Here is a 19,408-nt window from a genome sequence, read left to right as displayed (position 1 = left end):
GGAACGCTATAGCCCTGTAATTCTACTTTGCAAGGCATAAGGCAATCCTCCTTTACCAAACAAGCCATATGCATCAGCATAACTGCTCCCTGCCTGCTTGCAAGGAAGGGGCAATGTCTACTCTGAATGGAGCTCTGAAAGGATGGAATTTTCCTCAAGCACATCATAAATATTTCCTTCGGTGTCTATGGTGAGGAAGCAAGGATTGGCCAGAAATACATCCCTGGAATACATTAAACAAATGGAATTCCTCTACTGGAACACACTACATACATTTAATGGAAACCTGTACTCTGAATTATATCTTGGTGCTCCAAAGCCTGAAGGAAGCTAAGTTTCTGCTTTTTTTAAAAAAAAGAGAAGCCAGAGTTCCTGAGTTTTGTAGAACTGCAACATCTGCAGCGCTGTTATGAAACAGGTTTAAAATTGGGCTGGGGAAATTCCCTTGTGATACACCAATGAGAAAACAGACCTAGATTTTAGAAGCTGGATGCCTAAAATTAGGATCCTAAGTGCCTAGTTACACACCTAAATAAGCAAAGTGATTTTTGAAAGTGCTGAGTTGCCTGTATCTCCTGGTTTGGGAGACGTTTGCCCCATAAACCTACCTTGCTGTAAGCACAGTACAGGAGAAGTATTTTATTCCCTTTCGTTTGCTGATAATCCTTTTTCTTCTTTCCATTTCTTGACTGCTTAGCAGCTTTTATGATAGAGTCGGAAGGGACCTTGAAAGTAATTTAGTCTAACCTTTTGCTCAATGCAAGATCTGCAATGCGGAGTGCAACAACTGCAGCCTCTCTGCCCAGCCTCTGTAGCCTTAAATACCTCTAGCAAAGGACAGCTCAGGTTTTTCTAGGCTTTAGACTCCCTGACACCATCCTGTAGATTCAGGCTAATCTGTTGAACTCATCATTGTTTATATATCTCTTCTTCCATCTCCTATACACATCCTCTTTGAATCTCAGCTCGTCAGAGAGCAATCTGTGCAGCCACACTGGCTTCTTTCAATATCTCCCATTTTTCCTCCCTCCCTCCCGTGTTTCCCTAACATAGGGATTTACTGCTTTCCTAAAGTGCCCCCTCCCCAAGTTATCTAACATTTATATTGAGATATGGAAGCTATGGATTGTGGTGAACACTGATGGATGTTTGCAATGAGAGTTGATGGTGCAGGAAGGAGCAAAAATGAACTGCCACGACCCCAAGCTATATAACACTCATGTTTTATATTTATATGGTTAAGAAACAGTCTGTCTAAAATTAAAGCCATTGGATCTGCCTTGAGCAAAATGCATGAGAATGAGCAGAAAGCTGACACATTTTCCTTCTGAGGGCCTGGCAACAGCTGCCACACAACCCTGGGTACTCTGCCAGGAATGCCAAGCACCACATTAGGACAAGGACATGTGCGTGGAGCACACTTCCGAGTAATCATACTTACAACACCCAGGGTATCCTTCTGCATATTCAAAACTGAACTCGCAGGATAACTGCACCTGTGAAACCTCCTAGGAAACAAGGATAGTTAGGTAAAAGGTAAACGACCCAGACGGTTAAGTCCAGTCAAAGGCGACTATGGGCTTGAGGCGCTCATCTCGCTTTCAGGCCGAGGGAGCTGGCATTTGTCCACAGACAGCTTTCCAGGTCATGTGGCCAGCCTGACTAAACCACTTCTGGTGTAATGGGACACTGTGACAGAAGCCAGAGCATATGGAAACACCATTTACCTTCCTACTACAGCAGTACCTGTTTATCTACTTGCACTGGTGTGCTTTCGAACTGCTAGGTAGGCAGGAGCTGGGACAGAGCAACGGGAGCTCACCACCGCTGCCCAGGTTTGTTTTTATTCCTTAAAGGGAGCCTTCTTAATCTAATAGCTTCTTTAATTTTGCTCATTAACCTGATCATGCTCATAACATAATGCTCTCCACTGTCATTCTCTTGGTCCTGGTGGTACCTTACCTGATCTAGGATACCTCAGGTTAAGAAATTTACCTCAGTATGAGAACAAGAATTCATGCGCCAGCGGCAAGGCAGCAGTGGGAGGCCCCATTAGCTAAAGTGGTACCTCAGGTTAAGAACAGTTTCAGGTTAAGAACAGACCTCCAGAATGAATTAAGTTCTTAACCCGAGGTACCACTGTATTAACATGCTGCTTATTTCAAAATGTTAGTTGATCGATACAAGTAAAGAGCTAATTTACTAAGGTCTTTAATATACTGATACAATGTAGAAGACATTGGGAGCTACAACGGAAGAAGAAAAATATCTTCTCCGGAAGATAATGTCCAACTTTATGACTGCATCGTAGATTGGTAAATACAATTGCTCTCATTGCGATGTTCTGTGTGAATTCATAAAGTATTTTACTACAGTTTATCTGATCACCGTCACAGAACATTCCTCTTGTAACTGCTTTCTTTTTACATAAACTAATCCTCGAAGTCTTCTGCTTTCTCCCCAAGCGCACGTCTCTGATGAATAGCTGTGAACCCTCCCACTTTGTCCTCTGGGTGGGAACAGATTCTTAAGTGGCTGCAGCTGTAGAAAGCGATTAAATATCACTGTCTCCCTGTAAGTAGCAGGTGGCAGGTGGCAGCCAAAGGTTGGGGTCAAAGGGCTCCATCCCATTTTAGCACTTGCATTGAGTAACAGGGCAGGGTGCAATGCATCAGTCCTCTTTTATCTTTTCTCCCTTCTCCCTATTGGAAATGGGGGGGGGTAAGGGTACAATTGTAAGGTACCTGCTGGGTTGAGAAGCATCTTTCTACATCTAACCTTCCCAGCAAAGAGTTTGATAAGAGAACAGGGTGCAGTATGCAACACAACAAGAAGAGGGGATCAAAAGACATTGGATACAGGAGGAAAACGGCTGCCGTGTTACCTCTCCATTCCCATTTCACAATTCTTATATTTTTGCTTTAGACATATAGACATAAAAATACATTGTGTCTGCACTATACTTTTAAAGCAGTATCATACCGCTTAAAAAAGTTACGGCTTCTTCCGAAGATTCCTGGAAACTGTAGTTTGTTAAGGGCACTGAGAGTTTTTAGGAGAGCCCTATTTCTCTCATAAATGCTACCGTTCCCAGAGTAGTCAACCTTTCTTCCCAGGGAGTTACAGAGACAACCATTTCCTTCATTTGCCAGCAGAGTAACTCAGAAACTGAAATGTGATATGCACATGTTGAAAAAGAACTATTGACTGTGCTATTTGAAACGGATCTATTTTTTCCAGCTCATATTTGGCCAAATGGTGCATGCCCTGTTGGATCACAAGCCGCTGAAACCATTGTTGAGTGCCCCAAAGAGATCTCAACAGATATGGATGCAACTACAAAACGATGATGGTGCCCATGAAATAGCAACAAGGCAGCCCTGGGGAAAGTGGGAAGAGATTTGTTCATGTGACAACAGAAGAAGAAGAAGAGGAGGAGGAGGAGGAGGAGGAGGAGCTTGGATTTGATATCCCGCCTTTCACTCCCTTTAAGGAGTCTCAAAGCGGCTAACATTCTCCTTTCCCTTCCTCCCCCACAACAAACACTCTGTGAGGTGAGTGGGGCTGAGAGACTTCAAAGAAGTGTGACTGGCCCATGGTCACCCAGCAGCTGCATGTGGAGGAGCGGAGAAGGTCTATCTCATCATGATTGACAACTGCTGTACCAGTCTTTGGGAGATCTCACACAGTCACAAAGGAGATAAAAGGCTACAATGGCCATTGCAAAAATAGTTGAAATAATAGACCACAAATTTGTAACAGAACAATGCTGCAGCATACCGACTCATTGGGAATTTCAGTGTCTGCCCTCAAATGTAAGCATGTGGGGGAATAGTGGGTGAGACTCAATGGGCTCCATCAGCAGAAGCCCCCTGCAAGGACTTCTGCTTGCTCAAAGGGGCTTCTCCCTCTCTCAACACTCTGCACCCCTGAAGTTGGCTTTCAGTGGGGGGGGGCGTGTCTGAAGAACCCCCAGAGCAGCACACGGGGGAGGAAAAGGGGTTGATTCCATTTGCCCAGCTCAAATGCTTGCACTGACAGAACGGTCAGAAGAGAACGGTGTTGAATTCCTCGTAGTATATATTAGAAGGACATAGGCGCCAACTCTTTTGGCCCCACCCCAATAATTTTTTGGAGGGCAGGCCCAGGCTGCAGAGGAGGCTGAGCATGGAGCGAAGCACAGCACAGCTTCAATGGCTGGCTCCTCCTTCTGCTGTGGAGAGGAAGGGGGTGGGGAAGCAGCCCTGGCCGGTGGCGGTGGCTGTAGCACAAGAGAGGAGGAGCCACTGGCCATTGATGCTGTGCTGCCGCCACATTCAACTCCACCCTGTGGCTCCTTCCAACATCCTGATGTTGCAACGGCACATGTGTGACGTCCCAAGGCCATGTGTGTCATTGCCCCGCCAAATCTTCTGCATATATTGGGGCCTCTATTCATGGATATGTGTTGGGATAGGGACTAAAGGGCTGTGTCTCATCATTATGTTGTAATTTGAAGAAAGAAATAAAATGTAAATAGTGAAGCAAAGCATCTTCTTCCTGTCTTTCCCAAAGCAATGGGAAAGCTGAATCAGCTGCCAAGATGGCTGAGAGAATTTGATTCAAATCTAGGAAAAGCAGGAATTAATCTGTATTTCCCTATCTTGGACCAATACAACACTCCCTCACAAGGTTGGGGGGGGGGGGTTGGCACAGGGATTTAAAAAAAGAGTAATTTGGGGAAGGGGAGATATTTTGTTTGCATGCCTTTCTACAAAAATGTGCAAGTCATACCTGCCTGCAGACACTCTCTCATAAAAAAACCAATTTCTTCCTCTTGTTCTTACCATCCAGCATCTTACAATTACAGCATATCTTCCATTAAATTTAATATAATCCATCAAGAGGCCTCACTGGGGATCTCCTTCATTCCAGATTTATTTGCTAATAGACTCATGACAGCCGATGATGGCTCTCCCTTTTCGTGCGATTATTAATTGCTAATGCAGTTTTATCACTGCAATCACAGAGTTGCCAAACACACATTCACTTCTTTTGAAAAGCTCCAGCCTAAATTATGGCTTCGTCGTCCAAGTTTCTGCGAGAATTCAGAGCACCAATATAATATATGGAAAATAATTGAAGGGCGTAAATTTTAGCATTGTGTCTCATCTTCTTGACTGACTCCTAGCTCCTCGTTGGAACCAATTCTCTTTTGAGCACTTATACTCTTGTTCTCTGTCTCAGATTTATGCAGAATGAGGCCAGTCTCTCTTGGAGCAAATTCTGTGGCCAGAGACAGGGAAGCATAAGATCAGACAAGTTGAATATGCCCAACTCTGAGGGAAAGATAAAGCCATGGGAGCCAGATACTTTGATTTCCCATCCCCCCTGATCCTAAATCTAAACACAGCTACCCCACAGGAAATCTATTCATTTCTATGGATTTTATTCCAACAGAAGTCTTTTAGCAAAGAAGTGTGTGAATTTCTGAGAGATCTATAAGGACTGTTGGAGCTTGTTTTTGTTTTTGTTTTGCTTTTTTGTGCAGTTGCCCCTGGGGAAACAACTGTCGGAATGTTGTGTGGGTGAGACAGCAGGTTTTCTGTCAAAGAGACTGTCCAATGTTCTTCTGAACCATGTGCAAAGAAGCCCTTCTCTCAGAATAGCTCATTCTGTATTTCTCCCATCCCATGTTGTGTTTTAACATCTTGAGGCATTTGTGTTGTGGTTCTCATTGCAATTTAATTGTTTTATAATAACACTTCATTTAACTGGATAATTGACCACATGCTTAACTTTAAGTACATAAGCAGCCCTACTGGGGATGTTAAGAACGGTCCTCCCGGCTCTTTTTTCACATTAATCAGCCCATACGTTTAGCTTTCTGTTCTTGTTCCCCGTGCCTTTGCACTAGTTTCAGATTGAAAGCACTCTTCTTGAACACCAACACGGGTTGTAAAATGGTATTCACACTTCCCTGTTCTCATCTCATTAGAAATACAATGTATACATCGAATAATGATATTGTCATGAATCTGGAGTGAGAGGAGTAGGCTATATACCCTTCTAATTCCTGGATCCAGCAAGTGTCAAAATCTAAGCAAGGATTCAGATTCATGGAATAGACAGGCTAGCTTCTTGGTGGGGTAATGGGCCATTCAAGTAACAAAATAAGTGGCTCTGTGTCAGAGTGGGGGCCTCTCCCTGAACTCGCTGGTAGTTAGAAAGACAAAGGCCAGAGTTGAGAGTCACTTATATGAGTGAGAAACTGGAAGCTGGAAGCAGTAGGCTAAGAAGCCAGAGAGGCAGAGCGATGCTTGATTTCTGTTGGAATCCAAGGCTATGGAAGAAACAAGACCCTCTTGGTCTATGTGTGGACACTGTCACACACCATTTTGAATCAATATGGTGAACCTTTCCAAAGCTAGGAATTATGACTCACCAACCTGCCTGGGCAGTAAGAGGTAGGAGCGGGCTCTGAGGGTACTTTCACACATACCCTTGCCTAGAGAAACACTCTACCTGGTCTATCTTTTGTATGTCAGTATCATACGGTACATTTATTTTATTTCCCTTCATTTCAGTTATTCTTTTCATGTCCATATTCTGTTCTGGGGGATCCCACACATTCATCTCCCGCCCTCCAAAATATCCTGGCGTGACATGCACAGCACTCTTGAGAGACATAAGCTAACAATATTTTATTCTATATATTATCTCTGGTAGTTGTCACCACCCAACTCCTTTCTTTTATATTCAGGCAACTATAGATTCTTCAACAGCTTCCTCAACCTAGTCTTTCTTGCTACATGCTGGTGGCTTTCCAGTTTACCACTGATGACGACGACGACAACAACAACAACTCTGCACATCTGGCTGGGTTTCTCCAGCCACTCTGGGAAGCTTACAGCATATATAAATACATGCTTGTTCTCCAGAGGCATAACCCAGAGGAAGAATGCATGATTATTAAATCTAAGTGTTTTGTTAATTTGATTTAAAGTTAGTCATTTTTATTTTAGAATTGTGTGATATTTCAGTGGTTTTAGTGTATGTCACTGTGATATTGCTGCTGCTGCTGCCATTAGTTGATGTTTTATACATACTCTTTTAAATTAACATACAAATATTTTTGGGGGGGGATGCCTTTAAGCCTTTGAAAATAATAATCATATAGAGTGGCTGGAGCAACCCATTCAGATGAACGGGGTATAAATAAGAAAATTATTATTATTTATTATAGTTTCCTAGTTACCAGTCTAATTCCTGGAGGTGGTAAATAGCGATTGGGTTCATTTTACTGTATAAAGATGTCCAGAACAGATATCAAAGATATGTTGTATACACAGGCCTGCAACCACCTGTGGTAGAAGTTGTTGCAAACAAGGTGTTTGTTTTGCTCACTGAACATCTCATTTCTAGCTCTGATTAAATATCCCTTTTCATTTATAGCCCTGTTCAGTATCCATTAAAGGCTCAGAAAGCAATGAGTGTATCGAACAAAGCAGTGAGGTCTATATTTTATGAGTGTCATTTGGCTTTCTGCCCCTTTCCTAGGCATGTGATAAGCTCACCTTCTAACCCTGCTTCTTATTCTGATTAAAATATTCAGCTTCTGTAGGGAAGCAGTGATTGTATTCAGAGTAACATGAATTGTACTCTTGCATATTGTATATGGTTTATGGCACTTGCTTCAATAGAAGTGGCAGTTGGTACACATAAACCCCTGGTGAATTCTAATTGCATTTTTTATTATTAATAGTATCGTGACCTTTATATTTAGCAGACTACTGGAGCTGCCATCATTTATTGTAACTTGCCAATTGCTGCCAGTTGTTGTTAGCATCCGTCTGTCTTGAGAAACAATGGAGTGCGCCTCTGGGGATGAAATCAAACTGGTGTGTTAGAAGCACTGAAGTGACGTCCCTGGGGTGCAAGCTTGGGCAGGTTGGTCCTGGGCTTCCCAGATGGCAAGACCCCCCTCTCGGCCTCGCTGATATGGTCCACAGCAAAGGTGAGCAATACATTTGGCACCAGCTTGGCTGCAAGAGTTGCCAGAAGGGGCTGTACAAGGCGTCATCCAATCGCTTTAGGGACTGCACTCCAGATTTGTGTAGGGTTCATTCCTTAGCCTTTTCTTCTACTGAGGATATCCCACAGGGCAGAGGAGGTTTAGGTTCAGAGTCTTTCTTCTCCTAGATGGGCTACCTTTCCAGGTTGACAAACCCCCCTGCTCCTCACTTACCTCTATGGTATGTGCAGAAACTGTCTTCTTGACCATTGGACCCAATGTTGGTCTCGTCTGCTCAATCTGCCAGAGCCTGCCATCACAGTAAGCCTAGCAGCTGCCATTTGATCCATTGTATCTCCACCAGAAGCTTGTAGAACTCTGAGTTCCATTTGGTGTACCCTAGGGCGGGAAACACTTTTCTGCCCAGGAGCTGCATTTCTTACTTGAGAAACCTTCGGGGGGGGGGGGTAGTATGTCAGTGGTGAGTGGGGCCAGATGAGACGGCAAAACAACAAATGTAAATGCTACTTTTGCACAGTGGGCTAGTTTCTACACACATTTGCAGACCTCTCTCATCTTTTATTCCGACAATCAAGAGGCATCATCAGAGTTCAAGGACACATTTCAGTCAAGCAAAAGCACCCAGGGTGTAAAACAGAGTCCACTCAGGTGGGTGACCTGGGGAGAGTTTCAGGGGCCAGGTAGAGAGGGTTGTATTTAGCCCCTCAGTCTGACGGTCCTCATTCCTGGTGTGTTCAATGAAAAAGAGGAAAAATAGGTGAGCTGGTTATGTGAGCCCTGTTCTGGCTTCTCTTGCATTATTAGAGCAGGGATGGGAATCAATGGTCATCCTGATGTTTTTGGATCACAACTCCTGCCATTCCTGACCACTGGCCATTCTGGCTGGGCTGATGGAGAGTCTAACCATATCTGGAGGGCCACATGTTTCTCACCCCTGCATTAAAGATTTGAGATTGTGGAAGGGAGAAAAATATTTGCCTATTAAATGAAAATGACACCATAATCACATCCCCATGCTCCAAATCTCAAAAGTGTGGGCAGAAGGACCATATCTCTCAGTTTAAGAGCCCTAAAGCATTTGCAGCTCAAATTTGTCACCCAGCAAAATTTCCTTTAGAATTGAAAGAACGGCAAAATCCCCCACGCTACGGGCACTGAACAGATTTGACAGAAGTAAATATATGGAAAGCAATGTCTACAGCCTCCCCCACAAACACATGTTGAGGAAAATCAGCCTACTTCTCAAATTGTAGATGGAAATAATAATAATAACAAACTCTGCTGTACTTCGTGCAAGCCAAGAGTCATCAACACGTGCCCATTTGCATTTGCTTTTCCTCAGAGACAATCTGTATCCTTTCCAAGCTGTATTTATGTGCAAGATGTGTCTTTCATTGTGGTATAACCTTAAAAGTTCAAATGTGACATCTACTCCCTGAGGTAGGACAGCTATGCCCAGAACGGAATCACGTAACTCATTTTCTCTTGCCATATGGTGATTCCCACCCCCTACGCCAGTCACCCCATGCTGACTGAATACTGGAGTAAAAGTCTCCATAGCCACACCATGAGTGACAATGTGTCTTGCTATGCTGGGGGCGGAGGGTTGTGCTCTGCATGTGTGTGGTGCAGCTTTTGTGGTGCTGTTGCTGCAATGGATGTGTTTTGATCCTATATCGATGGACTGAAATATTTTATATGGTTGTAAGCCTCCACGGCAGAGATGAAGGAATTTTCCCGCCCTTTCCCCCCTCATGGGGTACCTCCCAGGGGCTTCATAGAAGTGGTGGTTAGGCAAAAGAATAGAGGCAAAAGTTGCCAGGGCAGTGGGCGTGGCTTTTACTTTTTTGGACAATGGACACGTTTTGAATTTTGAGAGAGTGCTGAGGAGGCCAGTAAAAAAATTACCTACTATGAGGAGGGAGTGGGAATTGGATTATTTAAAATGGCTACCATGGAGTAAATGGCATAACACAAATTAAGAGAGACAGACACCCACGACAACCTTATGCTTGGCCGTGGCAAGTCAGCTGCGTCCTGCTGGAACTGATCTTGGGGATCACACAATACTGATTTTACTGGTGCTATCTAATAGCAACCAGAAACATTCCTCCGCACCAGGAAAAATACAGAACAACCCCACATTCACTCTAACCTCACAGAACACAGAAGGTACCTGCACATTTTGCCCTGTAACCTCCTTTCAAGAAGTGCTAGAGACTTTCTTTGTTTCTTTTTTAAATGAAATTTTAGAATCTAGGGCGAACACATTTGTCTCCACCAGTTTGGCACCCTCTGCTTTAGCAGTAGGCTACATTTCAGCCATGCAAAAGTCAGAACAAACCCCCTCCAAACCCCCCCCCCTTCCATCCAGGCAACCAAGAAACAGTATTACAGTTCAAGGGCAGATTCTAGTCAGGCAAACCCACCTGAGGAAGTTGTGGAGCAGAGCCAGTGAGGGGTGTGGCCTAGAGGGATGCAGCCTATGGAGTCCCCCAAGGGTGGCATAGACAGGCATGGCGGGCCACATTTGGGTCCCAGGCCTCAGGTCCCCCACCCTTGCTCTATGGGAAATCCTTTGATTCTTGTGCTTGAAGGATGGATTAAATAAATAAATATTTGTCATGATTTGAAGGAGCTTCGATGCTTTATTGTCATTGCTGAAGCTAAGCATGTTTGGGTCTAATAATAATAATAATAATACCCCACCCATCTGATTGGCTTGCCTAGGTGAGAGACTGCTTGGAACTTTTTATATATACACGGCCTTGAATTTTATGGAAAAAAGGCAAGACATAAATGTGAGGAAAATAATAGTTAAAAAATGATATCTGTGCTTTGCTGATGGCCAGCAAGGGCACTGGTTCCTGCGGGCCAAGGTACTATCCCTCCCATTTTTTTTTTTGAAAGGGCCAGGCCTCCTCAATGTTCAGAGGGGCCCCCGCACAATATCAGTCCCACACACACTATCAGTAACAAATTTGCTCTGGAATTCTTCATGTGTTTGATTTTAAACACTGCCATGCTGGGAGGGGGGCAATTAAATAATAATAATAATAATAATAAATTTGGATGTGGCAAAGAAAGTGTATGGGACCTGAAGCTCAGACATTTCCACATTGGATCATGTTTTTTTCCCCTGAAGGGGATCCAGCATAGGAAAGCTATGAAGACTATGAAGCAAACAGAGCAGTGAGTAAGCATGTTTCCTTTTGACAGGAAGATAAGGAAGTACAGTACAATAAGAAGGATTGCCAAATAGTGACTAATTTCTTGACAGGCATTTTCAAGTGACTTATTCTTTTATTTACTCCTCTTGCACCTCTACTTTTCTTCAAGGAGCGCAAGGTAACGTACATGCCCAGCCCCCTCTATTTTATCCTCACACAAACCCTGTGAGGTGGGTTAGGCTGAAAGATCATGACTGGCCTATGAGTTGGTGGCTGTGGGGGGATTTGAACCTACAACTCTTGAGTCCTAGCTCAGGCATAGAAATAAATGGATGTAAAAGTTGCAGCTGTTGATGGGCAAGCTGAAATCATTGCTTGATAAATGTAAATTTTGTAAGTCAATTCTTTTTAGTATCAGCTCATCCAGTTAGTATAGGAAATGGTGAAATAACTAAGGGTGCGGTCCTCTGCCCACTTACCTGGCCTTTGACAGTGGTCATGTTTTTGTGACCTACTTGAAATTGCAAACAAATGTGATGTCTGTCTCCTGTTTCCCCACACTCCATATTAATGGTTGGCTTAATTTTGCTTTAAAGTTGTATTACCTTTGCTCTTGTAACCTGCTTTATGATGAAGGACGGGTAAGAAATCTAATAAACAAATACTAAATACCTGTAAGTGTGCATAAGCTTGCAGCCTTAAAAGTTATAAGCACTATTTCTGGGCGAGGAGCTTGGAAACCTACCAGGTTAGAAATTAATACAGGGATCATTGCCTGGGAAGGTTATTGTGTCTTGTTGTGTTTGCATGCCCTAGTGGGTACGAACATTTGTGGTTTAGCCAGATCCAGTTATGAGATTATGCTGTTTTTTAAGCGGAGATTTTATATTCCTATTACCACTGTTGCTACAACATTTTGGTGGCACATTATAACGTGTAAAGATGCTGTGCAACCTTTATATTGTTTGTCTGGTTCTGAACAGCTGTTTGGGGAATTTTAGCAATATGTGGTTTTATACGGAGACTGTTTTGCTGGATGCTCAGCCATTATGGCTTTAGGCAGATGGAGTACTTCCTTTTGTTTCCCAGCCTAAGTTCCTATTTCCTCCTACACTAAAAGGTATCAGTTTGTCTCATCAATAATATGAAGGCAGGCCATTAAATTTCAAGAATAATTTGCATCAAGGCTTGCATGATAACAACAACAATAATGAGGACAATGTATTTAGCCGATACATGAGATATTCTGGGCTGCTTCTGCAACCCAAGTATCAGGAGAGGGCTCCCTTCAAATGATGCACTTTATCAAGAGAGAAAATCATAAACAGGGAAGCAGATGGAGGAGGAGGAGGAAAAAAAGCTTTGTGAGGCTGACCCATTAGCAACAGACAGAATTATGCCAAAGACAAAAGCTAGTGGTCAGTTTAACAGTTTTTTCTTGCAAAGGGTATTTCATACACACAGATGCCCCAGGGGGGCACTTCAGCTTCATATTTCAGTTATAAATATTTTGCTATTTTCTCATGCGCTACAGCGGTTCATTGTCTAAAAAAACAAAATAAAATCTCAGCCCTAGGGATAGACGACATATTTCCAAGGAATTTGCCCAATCATTTCACATTCAGCAGTAAGGAGCAAGTGTTAAGCAGAGGCCAGCTGATTTAGAGTCTAAGATTAGATACCACAAGCAACTATTTAAAAACCTCTCATAATCAGCAAGATTTGGACAGATTGTAAATGAGCAAGAACAGCGCATGAATGTGAAAGCTGCTCCCCCCCCCTTCCTTTTGCAGTAGAATCAGGGGTGTGTGTTCATATAGATATGGAGAAGGCTAAGGATCCTCGCCTGCTTGGTTGTTAGAGGAAGCTCTAGAAATCTCTGACATATGGTAATGGATAAAGGCCTTCCATCTGTGAAATGATGCTATTTAGTACCTTCAGCTTCCACTTAGAGGAACTCAAGCTTGAAGACTGAAAATTCTTGTCTGAATTAAGTATTGGACCAGCAACTTACCTCTGTGGCATCAGGTGCAGTCCCTGATCTGTGTACAGATGGCGAGGATGATGTGGCCTCTGATAATTCAAATTCAATATGCACCTGCCTGGTTTGAAGCTAGGCCTTCTAAGAGTGGGTGCTGCTCCTTTTTGTTTAGGTGCTTTCAAATGGTTTTCAGTGCTCTTTTCAGTAGGGTTGCTTATTTAAGTATAATTTTTAATATGTATGCTTTGAGCTGTATCTGCTTTAGCTGATGTGGTGAGCCACCTTGGGCCTTGCACTGGGAGAGAGGTGGGATGTCAAGAAATAAATATTAGATTCAGTGGGGCTTATTTTGAGGGGGACATGCTTTGGATTGGGCTGCCATTTTACTTTTCTTCCTCTCTTCTTGTCCTGAAGCCATTTGCCCCACTAATTTTTCTCCAGTGAAGCTAGTGCCTTGAAGGAGAATGGGCATGTTTCTCTGAGGCAGACCTTCATGTACCGTATTTCTTGTTGCATACATGACCACCACCCTCCCCGCTACTTTTCTTCCAGCAGGGTTTACCTTTTGCTATAGGAGCCCAGCTTTGGAGAAAAGAACTTGAGGGATGGATCCAAACACACATGACCCAACCATGCACCCCTCTGGTGATTTCATTCCTATCCACACATAGGAATGGAAAACCTGTGGTTGTCCAGATCCTGTTGGACCAGCAGTCCCACCATCCCTGACCATTGGCCATGCTTGCTGGGGCTGATGAGAGTTGGAGACCAACCACACATGGAGGGTCACTGTTTCTCCATCCCTGCCCACTTTATATCTGATTGTTGAAGTCCTGCACTTAAAGGCACTACCATCACATGTGGTTTGGCCCTTTGATTTGGGAGAGGATGCCTCTTCGCCACTTTGGATTTCCAGCAGCTAATTGTTTTGAGTTCGACTTGAAAATTATTGTGTATTAGATTACATGGCCTGAGTTGCAGAAATGTTGATTGCATTGCTTCTGTGGCTTCTGCTGCCGGTGATATGTTTGATAGGATTAGGGTGTTCATTTCCCTCTGCGTATTTCATTTGCAAAACACATTTGTTTTATGGATTAAGACAATTTTCTGCTCGCTTCCATTATTGCTAATGCAGATTCAGTAATGCTCTTCATCCCCACCCCAGCCCCTAAGATTAAAAATAAGTTGTGTTTCCAGAGTCCCCGTTTTTCTTTATGGAACTAGTAAGCAGAAAGTGTCTTTGATGGCTTTACAGCTTGTCTCTTCATGTGTCAGATGGCATTTTCATTTATTTTCAGATGACAGGGTGTTGTTTTTCTTCGGAATTATTTCCTTCATTTCGTCTGTCCTAGTATATCCTTGTAAGAATGTAGGAATTGTGCTGCATAGGAAGCTGCCTTCCTTCAGGTTCAAATCATAATCCATCTACTGCAGGTATGGGGGACCTCTGGTTCTCCAGATGGTGCTGAATTATAGTTCCCACCATCCCTGGCCATTAACCATGCAAACTGCAGCTGATCAGAGTTGTAGTTCCATAATATCTGGGTGGCCAAAGGTTCCCCACCAATGTTTTCTACTCTGCCTGGAAGTGGCTCTCCAAGGTCTCAGGCTAAAAGACTTTCATTTGCTACTTGTTCCTTTTAATAAGAGATGCGTGTTAAAACCTGAGACCTTCTGGATGCAAAGCACATGATCTACACTGAGCTATGCTCAGTTGTCTTATCATTTCCTCACCCCCCACCCCAATGCAGCATGACCAGTGCCATAAGTTGCCAACAAATGAACTTACATATACACGTGAATATTCAGTGCTGATGCCCACGTGGCAGATTGCCACAAGGGTTACTCCAGAATCCACAAGATCAAAGAGGGCAGAGTTGCATTTTTTGAATATTATGTATATTCTCCTATACAAAACACTCTCAGCCCAGAAATATGTGTGTAGTACATATGTCAGGAAAAAAATAGCTGGCTCACTATCTTCTTGCTTAACATTTTATTTGTGACATTTCCTGCATCTGCCATTGCACATTCTCTCTCACTTGGAAGATATAATGCAGCAAGCTTGTAAAATATCATTTCCTCATATGACTGGTCAGTGAATTTTAAAACTTTGCTTTAATATGGCGTTTTAGAATATTGCTTTAATTCATGCCAACATCAAGGCCCTATTCCATGGTAATATTTTGCCTTATAGGGTAGCTATTGAAGTGCTCAGACTATGCTACTTGCTCAAAGGCAGCCGTGTCAACTGATAATCTGATTTGTGGGCCAGTCCATTTCATAGGATTGTCCTCCAACGAATTACATGAATGACCTGTCCTGATTAAACATGTTAATGTGGCTCAGGAGGCACAATTTGCAAATCAAATACTAGGTGCTTGTTGGATAGATGTTGTAGCAAGCTTTCTTGCTACTGTATGTTGCTATCTTCCTTCATCATTTGCATTTAGTCCTAGATATCATGGGTATTCAGGAGACTCCACAAAAAAGGTAATTTGAAGAAGACCAACACTTTTCCACCAAAAACTTTGTATAAGCTGATAATGACTAACCAGAGCCATTAAGTCTCCACTGATTGCTGAGCAGAGCTCTCATGCAAGGACCTGGCTATGCTATTAAACTACAGCATATAGAACACAATTGGGGGTCCGCACAACCCACCAGGGAGTCTGTGGTGCCATTCACATAACAAAACTACCATAGAGATACTATTTGAAAAATAGGGGGTCTACTGTACTTAACTAATTGGGAACCCCTGAAGTATAGCGTACCACTTAAGTATTCTAAGCAGTGCATCTCTCCTGCTGCTGGCATGTGTCTCTATGGATTCAATGCATTTATTACTGTGTTGCAGTTTCCCCAAGTCAAGCAGGAGATGCTTATGGACTAGCTAGAGTTCTTGGCCAAAGAGACCTTTGCCTGATACTGCATTTTAGTGTCGAAAAGCCATTTGTTCTTATTTTGGGACATGTTTCTTCTATTGCTCTCGCTGAGGGATGGGGTGGGGGGGAGGCTTTTTCATGCACATTATAATTAACTTGCCTATATACATATCCTTCCATTTTCCAAGGTGGAGGAACCTTTGTAACTCAGTCAGTAGAGCATGAGACTCTTAAATCTCAGGGTTGTGGGTTTGAGCCCCATGTTGGACAAAAGATTTCTGCATTGGACTAGATGATCCTCACGGTCCCTGCCAACTCTACAATTATGTATTAACATACAAGTCTGAAAGTCAACAGTCAAAAAAACCATGGGGCTTTTCAAACCAAGTAAGGTTGCTGCAAACATTCCCAAGATGAATGGCACTAAAGTAGCAACAGGTTTCCAACCAGTTATCTCAGATCTGCAACAGCAGCAGCCCAAGATCGTGTTGTATTGCACAAGATTTTGTGTAATTAAGCCAATTGCACAGAGCAGGGAAGCAATATCAAGCTGGTTAGCAATTGAGTTGGAACTATGATGAGCTGTAATTATACTGGCTGGATAGAAAATAGCTAGCTGGCCTTTGCTTTGAATGGAGAATGTGATGAGTACCACTTAGACCAGATGGAAACACAATGGATGGCTCATCTTTGTGTCTTTCAGTTGGGAACCATGCACAATTAAGCCAAGTCTCTGTGCCTTTAAAATAAATGTGGAATAATGCTCAGATCCAGACTTAACATGAGGAGTAATTACCATTTTGACAATCCTAGCCATGTGAAAACTGTGTGCCTGCTTTGTAGATTTGTCTCAGTTTAGGGGAAGTTGAAATAGCTCTAGAAAAAATGAAAAGGGTTTACACATCCCTAAAACCAGGAGAAGGGCAGAAAGTCTAGCTTTGTTTTTCTTAATGATATTGTTATCTTGCCTCCATGATACCACAAGATACCCTAAAGAAATGCTGGTGGAATGAGAATTCAGAAATCTGGGCAGGTGTTTAAAAATCTGTGAGGTCTGAAAAATGTTATGGAAGTAGAAAAATTGGACATGAGATCTAAAAAGGAATCTCCTGGGGACACCACATGACAGTTTCATAGTTTCAGATTCAAATAATCATAATTTTACTTTGAATAAATAACAGTTTAATTACACTGAAGAAATAAAATATGGTATGGTAGTAATACATTGGTAATATTACAGAAGTACTATTCCGCTATAGGTAGTTTAATGGTAGAAGCTACTTTTAATGACAGTCTTACCAGTACACTTGTGTACAAAGTAATATACAAGTTGCCAACAGAAACATTGCAGCAGTTGCAAGGATGTTACCAGCTCAAACAAACATCTAACAATACAATATACTTCAAAGTGAAAAGTAATAATGTTAGATTTACAGACATTAAAAGAGATAGGCTCTCCACTCGGAAACAATAAAAATAAAAAGCTACAGAAATCCAATTTTGCAATTTCATATTATCACAAGGAAAGACTTTCCTTTCTCCGACATTGCATCCCTGGAACATTTTGAGATGTCACAGCAACTTAATTGTTCTATTCTACAAGTACAGACTTGATTATTATTATTATTTTAGGCCACTGCTTGTATAGCTGACATTTTAAATGTTTTTAATTTTATTTACATACATTCAACCCTATATCACCACAAGAAAGGATTTATTTATCATACAAGAGGCATTTTAATCAGTGCAAGAAAAAGAAATCCATAAGTGATTGCACGGCATTGAGGAGGTAATATACAAATATACATCAAGACTGCTGAGAATCTAATATGCACATAATACAAATGGTCTCTGGTACAGATATACACAACATTTAAAGTTAATAAATACATAGAACTGTTAAACCACAGAGCTACTCATTTCATGAGAGTGGGCATGTGAGTAGTGAAACAGTGTGAGGATAAGCTGCCAGGCTATTCCCAAGGGGATGTGAACAATTGAAAATGGCATTATCTGCAGCAAGGGTGGGAATCTATGACCCTTTCAAATACTGCTGTACAACAGATCCCATCATCTCTGACCACTGGGCATGATGGCCAGGACTGAAAGGACTCCAACAGCAGCTGGGAGGCTGTAGGTTCCTCATCCCTGATCTAAAGGAAGCTTTATTTTCAAAACAAGCTTTCCTCAATGACAAAAACTGCCTGTCCATGCTGCCTAAGAATAGGGCAATTGCTTTAGTGGCTCAGACTAGAACCCATGGAGTCTATTGCTCTGTCTCCAGCAGGAGACCAGCTAGATGTCTCTAGAAGTTACAAGCAGGGCTTAACAGGTGTTGCTCATCCCTGTTGCTTGTGCTGAGCATCTGATTGGCTGAGATTACCCATATTCAAAATTTATCTACTTAGGCCAGGTGGGAACCAGTGGCTCCAACAGATGTTGTTGGCCATGCTGGCTAGAGCCAATTCCTACCCTTGATTTAGGCAGTGGTGAGCTGTGAAAATTGCAGCCAGTGACCAAGACGAGCGGGGGTGTCATGCTCTGGGTATCTACTGAAGGCAGTTGAGGGAAGGGGTAGCTTGCACAGCAGCATGCAGGTGGCTGCTGGCGAATGGCCAGCAGTGCCAGGCACAGCTATGAGCCAATGTCATCAATGGCACTTACAGGGCACTTCTAACCATGTGGAGCTCCACCACATGGCTCAGCTGCCTCCACCAGACACACCATGCAAAAGCTACAGGGCTCCTTCCCCTCCTGGTTGCCATTCAGAGGTGGCACTCATCTACTGCTTTCTGGTTGTTGCTGAACTTAGGTATATATAAAGGCCGTTGCTCAATGAAACCTCTGTGCCAAGGGTCACAGGTATTGTATCTCCCCAAGTAGGATTAGGAAAAACACCACCATCACCTGCGATGATTCTTCATGTACATGAGTACTTCCAGACATAGACGTGGAGGCATGCATGTACAGAAGCACCCTGCACTGGAATAGAATCCTCTTTGCACAAGAGCTCTGTGTACCCCCTGGAATGTGCACAGAACTCTGACCATTCCATCGGCAATGCTTGCTTTTCTCAGCCTAGAAAGATACTTTAAAATATATATTTCCCCCCAAAAGGACATACTGGCCACAATATGCTTTAAGGGTCCCAGATAACAGTGATGCAGAATTGTTTTAAAAACACTCGCCATAATAAAAGGTGTCGCACCCGTCCCCAGAAGTCACAGAAGTGTCTATACATACTTTTAGTTCCATAGATAGAAATAATGACGTGTCGGTTGGGAGAGGGTGGCATTTGACTAGCTTGTTTCCTGGCACCCACTGGGAGGAATCAGAGTGGAGTTTATACCTTCCCTTG

This window comes from Podarcis tiliguerta, assembly GCF_965153285.1.
Source record: "Podarcis tiliguerta genome assembly, chromosome: 3".
NCBI lineage: Eukaryota > Metazoa > Chordata > Lepidosauria > Squamata > Lacertidae > Podarcis > Podarcis tiliguerta.
The sequence above is the reverse complement of the archived record's forward strand: the minus strand, read 5'-3'. Positions refer to the sequence as shown.